The sequence below is a fragment of the Alexandromys fortis genome, unplaced genomic scaffold, assembly GCF_014885135.2.
Source record: "Alexandromys fortis isolate MF-2015 unplaced genomic scaffold, M_Fortis_MF-2015_v1.1 scaffold_453, whole genome shotgun sequence".
Lineage (NCBI taxonomy): Eukaryota > Metazoa > Chordata > Mammalia > Rodentia > Cricetidae > Alexandromys > Alexandromys fortis.
In genome coordinates, this window is record NW_026068464.1 from 50,368 (window position 1) to 57,921 (window position 7,554).

Below are 7,554 nucleotides of genomic sequence, written 5' to 3' on the forward strand. Positions count from 1 at the left end.
GAGAGAGAGAGAGAGAGAGAGAGAGAGAGAGAGAGAGAGAGAGAGAGAGAGAGGGAGAGAGGGAGAGAGGGAGAGAGGGAAAGAGAGATACCAGAGTGGATACCAGAGTGAATACCAGAGTGGATACCAGAGTGAAATATCATGTATCTTCCTTCGGTGACAAGGGTTTCACTGAACAATCAGCTCTCAGGATCTTTTTGTGTAACTCATCCCTTGATGAGGTTAGAGCAAGGCATTCTAGAGCTTGTTTTTATATAGGTGCTGAGAATTCAAACTGAGGTCTTCAGGCTTGCAGAGTGACTGCTTGGACTCTCCAAGTATCTTCACAGCCCCACTGTTGGTCATTAAATTCTCATATTATTGCTGACTTTTCTGTTCAAATATTTTCTAAATTGAGCATTTTCTCATTATTGAGTCTGAGGGTTTTTTTTTTTTTCCCACCCAGTTGTCAGCAGCTGCAGCCAGTGGTTCTTGTGTCTTAATGAACAGAATTTCTAGATTTGTTTTCAAAAGACCAATATTCCATTATGGAATTGACTTTATCCTTTCCAGACAGGGTCTCTCTACATAGCCCTAGCAAGTCGGGAACTCACAGAGATCCAACTGCTTCTGCCTCAGGAAGGCTGGGATTTAAGGCTTGGGTTACCACATCAAACCTGGCTTGTTGGTTATGATGTCATGATGGAGATTAAACCTAGGCCTTCCATGTTACAGAAACCAGAACCTGTCTGAGTTTTGACTTTGGGGAATCCAGAATCAGTGTCAAGGGTATGCTGGTGTTGAGGGTCATCAAGACCCTGAATACAAAGTCCTGTCTTACCACATAGTTCTTCCCTCTCCCCCTTCAACCTGCCCCCAAGGTCTCCAGGCTCACAATTTACTCAGGAGATCTTGTCTTTTTCTACTTTCTACTTCCCATGTAAATTAGATCTATGTAAGTCTCTGTTAGTGCACTCATTGTTATCGAAGTGCTCCAGGATTGTGGTTTGTAGGCTGGTTTTCTTTGCTTTATGTTTAAAAACCACCTATGAGTGAGTACATGTGATAATTATCTTTCCGGGTCTGGGTTACCTCACTCAAAATAATGTTTTCTAGCTACATCCATTTTCCTCCAAAATTCAAGCTGTCATTATTTTTTCTGCTGTGTATACTCCACTGTGTAAGTACACCATATTTTCCTCATCCATTCTTCAGTTGAGGGGCATTTAGGTGGTTTCCAGGTTCTGGCTATGACAAACCAAGCATTAGCAGCGTTTTTAAGACTATGACTTCACATTACATTTTAGTCAGGTTTAGTCAAAAATAATGATTTTGAATTGAAAGTCTTTTAGTATCAAAATAAAACCTTTTCATTGTAGATGATTATATATAGATTAATTATATAGATAGATAGATAGATAGATAGATAGATAGATAGGTTAATTATAGAGTTTAGTAAAGAAATTGGGATAACCATTCTTTGGGTAATGGCAGAACAAGTTTATACCACACTGAGACTGTCTCCTGAGAAGGCAAAGAAAAGTGATTATATCAGACAATAATCAGAACATTTAGAGGTAAATTTTAAGCTTGGGCAGTCAATAAGGGCTACAGCCAGTACGCATTGAACATGGTTAACTTATACAGTTAACAAACAGTTAGTGGGCATGTTTATGCATTTAAACCGGACAAAACTTTTCTTTCCAGTTGAATTTTTAGGCAGGGGGAGGGGCTGCGGCCATTTGTACTTTCCTGGTGGGTCTGCTCCTGCAGCTGCTCTGCTCTGGTGTTTCCCATTGTGCCACTTTGGAGCAGGAGTCATCTTGTGAGGCCAAAACTAATTATCATCCAGGAGAAGTGATGGACAGTGGCCATCCTTGGTACCTGTCATTGTAGTCATCTCTGCTCACCTCTGTCCTCCTGGCTCCTCTTTGGCATTCAGGTCTGAGACTGCAGTACCTGTGGGAGGAGGGGCAATCCTCTCCCTGGCTGCCGGCAGCAGCAGTGCTAGCACAGACAGAAGCCTGCCGAAGCCCTGAGTGGAGTCCTAAGGAAACGAGGCACAGGGAAGGTTGGCAAAATCTACTGTTAGATTCCTGAAATCCTAGAAGTGATAGAATAGGATCCGAAAGGGCCTGAGGCTCAGAGAAACCTGCAGGCATAAGGCCTGATAATCCTTTAAGTCTCATTGTAGGGCTTTGTCAAAGACAGTTGAGAAATTTTTGAATCCTTGCAGCCGGCGAGTCCTGGTGACTGACCAATGAAGCCCTGGTCTTGGTTGTCCCATTTGAAAGCAAAAAGCGGCTGACTCTTGGCTTTAAGTGTTAGGTTGAAGAAGGCATCCTTAAGATCGAGAACTGAATACACTTGAAGCTCCAGGGAGAGGGAGATTGTAGGGGTTGGGGACTGTGGCATGAATGGAGGCTTCTTAAGCGTTTGAGAAAATAGCTCACTGTAAATGATTGATCATTGATCTGCTAAGAAAGCTGCTGACAGTCTGTTCTCATTTTTCTGGACTTATAACTTTATATTTTTTATACATTCTTATTTCTAAAATCTATATTTTTATTTTCTTATTCTTGGACTCTTCAGTCTACATAGTAAGTTCCAGGACAGCCAGGGCTACATAGTGAGACCTTGTCTCAAAAAGAAAAAAAAAAGGGTACAGTGTATGAAAGAAAATTGTTATCTGCTCAGGATACCCAAGGTAAAGTTCTCAGCACAAAGAATATTTCTCTGCATCAAAGAACAGAGGGCAGTGAATAAGAAACAAACACAGGAGATAGAAGATGAGAGAGAAGATGAAGGAAACAAGAGAATGGGGATAGGGATATTTGTTCCAGAGGGACAAAGGACTGCCTCTCAATAAAGGAGAGATAGATACAGCCCATAGGCATGGTGGTTGATAAAGGTAAAATGGGAAATCTTGCATTAGGATGAGATATTTACTGTTAATTGGTTAAGCAAAAATTAGATGAGCCAAAGAGGAATTTTGATTGCTGGTAGTCAGCCTCAGGCAGAGGAAGAGACCAAATAAGATGTTGTCTGTCTGTTTGTCCATCTGCACAATTGGTATCCCATTGGGCAGGGCTCATGCCACTCTCTGACGGTCATCCCCCAAAGCAGGTCAGTGTCTTTGCCCTTGTCCTTCTCTACATAAGCTATGCAACAAACAGTCTTAGAGCTTTAAACAGAGTTTATAGACCTCACCAAAGCAAGTATGCAACAACTGTGACCTTGAGAAGTTGCTGCCCATACAATAACCATAGACATTAAACATACTTGGGCATATCAAAAATATTACACTGTAACCAACACACAAGGCCAATGATAAAAATATTATTTATAAATGCATATATATTTACAATGTGTTACGAGCTGGGGGACTTCAGCTCCAGGTTCTTTTCAAGTAGTGTCTATGAGGATTCTGTGCCCTTCTCCCCAGAGAGTGATGAGTAACCAGACCAAGCAAGAGAATTGATTTTATGATGATTCTTTACTAGCAACTTCAATATCGAATGCATCAATGGGGGTTACAGTCTTAATAGGTATGGGGGATTGATAATGGGCAACACACAGGCACTTCAATATCACAATTATTAATCCTACTAAACCTAATACATAAAACCAATTCATAACCGTAATCTAACTTCTCACTTATTCATAAAACACTTCTTAACCTTAATACAACTTACCCATTACTTATCTATAACCTTAATACAGCTTATCCATTAATTATCTAAAAAACACTTCTTAACCTTAGCTTATCCATTAATTATCTATAAAACACTTAACCTTAACTTATCCATTAATATTTCCTAATCTTATTAATTATCCATAAAATATCTCTTAACATGTCACACCCTAAACATATGTATTAACACATCTATGCTCTTCTCTTAACCTCTCGTACACACATGAAATAGCATCATACGACCTGATATTCCCTGGCTTAAAAAGGGCTTTTTGAATTTCTTCAGGCTGGGCTCTTGTCCGCACTGGGGGCTGGGTAGTGAAGATCGACTCTTGACCCCGTAGTCTGCACTCGGGAGATAAGGTCCTGATGTTCCAGGCTGGTATCTGGTTGGGCCTTGGACTCAGCTTTCGGGTGACCGAGTCTCGGGAAACAAGGCTTTTAGTTCTCTACTCTCGAAGATGAGGCTTTGTTCTCGGGATGGCAAAGCGTTCTGTCTGCTCAGAAAACGAAGCTTTGCTTTCAGGATGGCAAAGCATTCTGAAAGGCAGAGTATCTAGTTTGTTTTCGGGAGACAGACCTTCAAATGTCCACTCTCATGGAATGAGGATTTGCATTCGGGATGCAAGGTATTAAATGTCTGTTTTCGGGAGACAGCTCTGTGCTCGGGAGACAGAGCATTAAATGTTTAGGCAAGGCATTTAATATTGCTGCTTTTCGGGAGGCAGGCTGGGAGGATCTCTCTTTCCACGGAGGCCTGGTGCCAGAGCCATTGTGAGAAGTGAGATAACCACCCTGCTTCAGCCACCTCTTTTAAGTCACTTCAAAACTGCCCCTCGTTTGATCCTTCCGATAACCAGATGTCCTAGTTTATCAGTATCGACTGGCCACAGAAGGGTGGGGGTCCCTCTTGTGTGGCAAGATTATTTTGTTACCACGGTTGCTGGGTGCAGCCCCCCACATCTGGCAGGGCCAGATGGGTGTGGCAGCCTTCAAGCGGGCAAATGTTCTCCCAATATTTCACCTTAGTAATTTTCCATACCACACACAAGAAGAAATGCTTTTATATTACACCAAGTTACATTCATTCTTATTCTATAAATTTCCTGCTCTATCTACACTACAGATTCCCCTTTATTTATTCATTCAGAGGAATCTGCTTCCATGCTCATTACACAATGATGTCTCTGGTAATAGGAACAAAACGAACATACAACCTATATATAGAAGCCCAGCAAGAATACAAAAGCCTTTGCTATATATTGACAATTTTACTCCTGAGTCACTCAGCATACCGTTACTTCATTTTTATTGAGTGTTCACTTTTAATATGTGGTGTTCATCAATTTAATCCCATTCTCAAGCCCCAACATCCAGCACCATTTGTCTTGGTCCTGCCAACATGTGCCTATGTCTTTGAAAAGTGGAGTGTGGATTGAGGAAAGAAAACACAAAAGTCTGAAGACAGAATCAGGAAGGCATTCCAATGAATACGGAATCTGCCTCGAGCTAATTTTTCTAGTCCTTTTATACCCCAAGCCAAAGGGGAGGACAAAAGACTGTTTTTTTAATCATGATATAAGGAAAAAAACAAGAGTGATTACTTCCTTAATATTCAAAACATCTAACAGCTATGCCCTAAGTCAAACATCCTATAATTTGAAACAAAATATCCAGTAGCTACATCTTAGGCCAAACATCTTGTTTGACCTTGAAGGATCAATAATATGCTTAAACTCTCTGACCTTATATCAAGATGGAGCAGAGCCATTTCTGTGGGCCTCCACATACGCTGCCTTTAGGGACACAAGATTCTGGGAGGGTGACCTATTGAGTCTTAGACATTCTGGGTGACTTAGTGTCCCCACTCCAGCACCCAGGAACCCTTGTCTGGTGAATGGAAAGATATAAGCACAAAAGGCTCAGGGTATAGGAACCTAAGGCTATAGCTTTATTTCTGATTTACCCGGTCAAGGAAGAGTCACTCATCATGGCCTCCCCTGGTACTCTTTCCATCATCATAGGCACTGGTGGTCTGGGTGCCCTCTATCCCTGCATCAGTGCACACAATAGCCAGCACATTCAGCCAGAGTTAGGCTCCATTTCTGAGCTGTGGTTTGGGGCTTCCTGCCCTGTCAATGCTACCTTGCTTCCAGAGCCCTGGCAAAGAGAAGACTATACCTTGAGGAGATAACCCTACAGCAGGGCTCCCACACCCACAGATCCACTAGGGTCTGCTTGCTCACCCTGGAGTGCATGGGAGGTTCCTAGGTGTGCTTGGGAGGCCTGAGTATCCTACCCAGGTCTTCCTGTCTCTCCAAGATGCCTCACAACACTGGGGACAACAATGGAGAGGAGGATCCTGGGCTTCAGCTCTACTCCTACCCCTAGCACCTCCCAGCCCAGGAAACATCTGTGAACCAAGTGGCCATCTCCTGCTGGTTAGTCAAAAAAAACCCTGTTTGGATGAGGGTCCAGCCCTCCTTCACAGCACTGTGACATGGGGTTCTTAGCCCTTTCTGAAGCTACCCACTACTTCCCTGTGGTTGCTAAGACAGTAGCCCATCGAAGGGAATCCTGGCTCTGTCAGAGTAGACCAACAAGGGCCAGCAAGATGATACTGCAGACAAAGGTGCTTGCCACTAAGCCTGGTAGCATGAGTTAATTCTGCAAGATCCACATGGTGGAATGAACTCCCACAAGTTGCTATCTGACCTTCATATGTACACCTTGGCATCTGTGAATGCATACAGGCACACACACACATAAAATGCTATAAATGGTGGTGCAAGCCTTTAATCCCAGCACTCCAGGAAGCATAAGCAGTATGATCTCTGTGATTTCAAAGACTGGGGATCTACAAAGTGAGTTCCAGGACATCAAGGGCTAAATCATGAGACCTTATCTCAAATAATTTAATACATAAATAAGTAATTATTTATTGTAATAAAAGATATTATAAAGACCACATCAACAATTGTTGCTTCCCAGAGTACCCCAAATCTTCTTGGGGTAGCCACCCTGCCATACGGATACTTCTTTTATCTCAGCTCTTTGCCTGGCTTTGAGTAATGTGAGGTACAGAAGTAAGATAGGGTCTTTTGAGAATAGCTGAGGGGATCTATGTCCTTGCTTAGACCTGACACTGAATACCTGCTGTAAGGCATTGTCTAAGGACTCTTGAGAAATATTATTTTCAGGTGTATTACTTTTGTATATGCTGCATTTGATTAACTGTAAAGCTGTGATTCTTTACTTGTCTAAAACATCTGAGGGTCTAATAAAGAGCTGAATAGCCAATAGCAAGGCAGAAGCAAGGAAAAATTCACCTCACAGGCAGAAAGTATAAAAGGAGAAAGGAGGAGGAGAATGAGCAACAACAAGAGAACAAGGAGAGGAGGACATAAGGGTCCAGCCACCCAGCTACACAACAAACCATGGAGCTAGAAGCAAAGGAAGGTATACAGAAATAGAGAAAGATAAAAGCCCTTAGAACACTGTAAAGGAATATTCTGCAACAGACAGTGGGTAACAGCTGATGAGGAGTTGGGGATGTGGCTACAAGGTAGGAGAACTCTGAAGAGAGATCATGGTGATGGTTGGACATATATGTCCATACATATAATAAACTAGACTAGAACTCAGCATGTAGTCCACGACAGCCTTGAACTTTTAAGTTAATGTTACATTGTTTTATGTGTGGGGAGTGTGCGCAACCCAGTATATGTGTAGAGGTCAGAGGTTCTGATTCTACTACATGAATCCTGAACATTGAACTTAAGTACCAGCTTCTTTGGCAAGCCCCTTTACCTGACACACCATATTTCTGGCCCACTATAAACACACAGACACATGCACACACATACACAACCTGCATGTGG

General features: G+C 42.3%; 1 long non-coding RNA gene across 1 annotated transcript in view; it reads right to left on the bottom strand.

Annotated features, from left to right (window-relative positions):
* Positions 1 to 1,939, bottom strand: part of LOC126495743 (uncharacterized) — a 14,916-nt gene extending 12,977 nt beyond the window's left edge. The window contains exon 1 of the long non-coding RNA XR_007590217.1: positions 1,890 to 1,939. This is a non-coding gene — a long non-coding RNA (uncharacterized lncRNA). The remainder of the gene's footprint in view (positions 1 to 1,889) is intronic.
* Between the last annotated feature and the right edge of the window lie 5,615 nt (positions 1,940 to 7,554).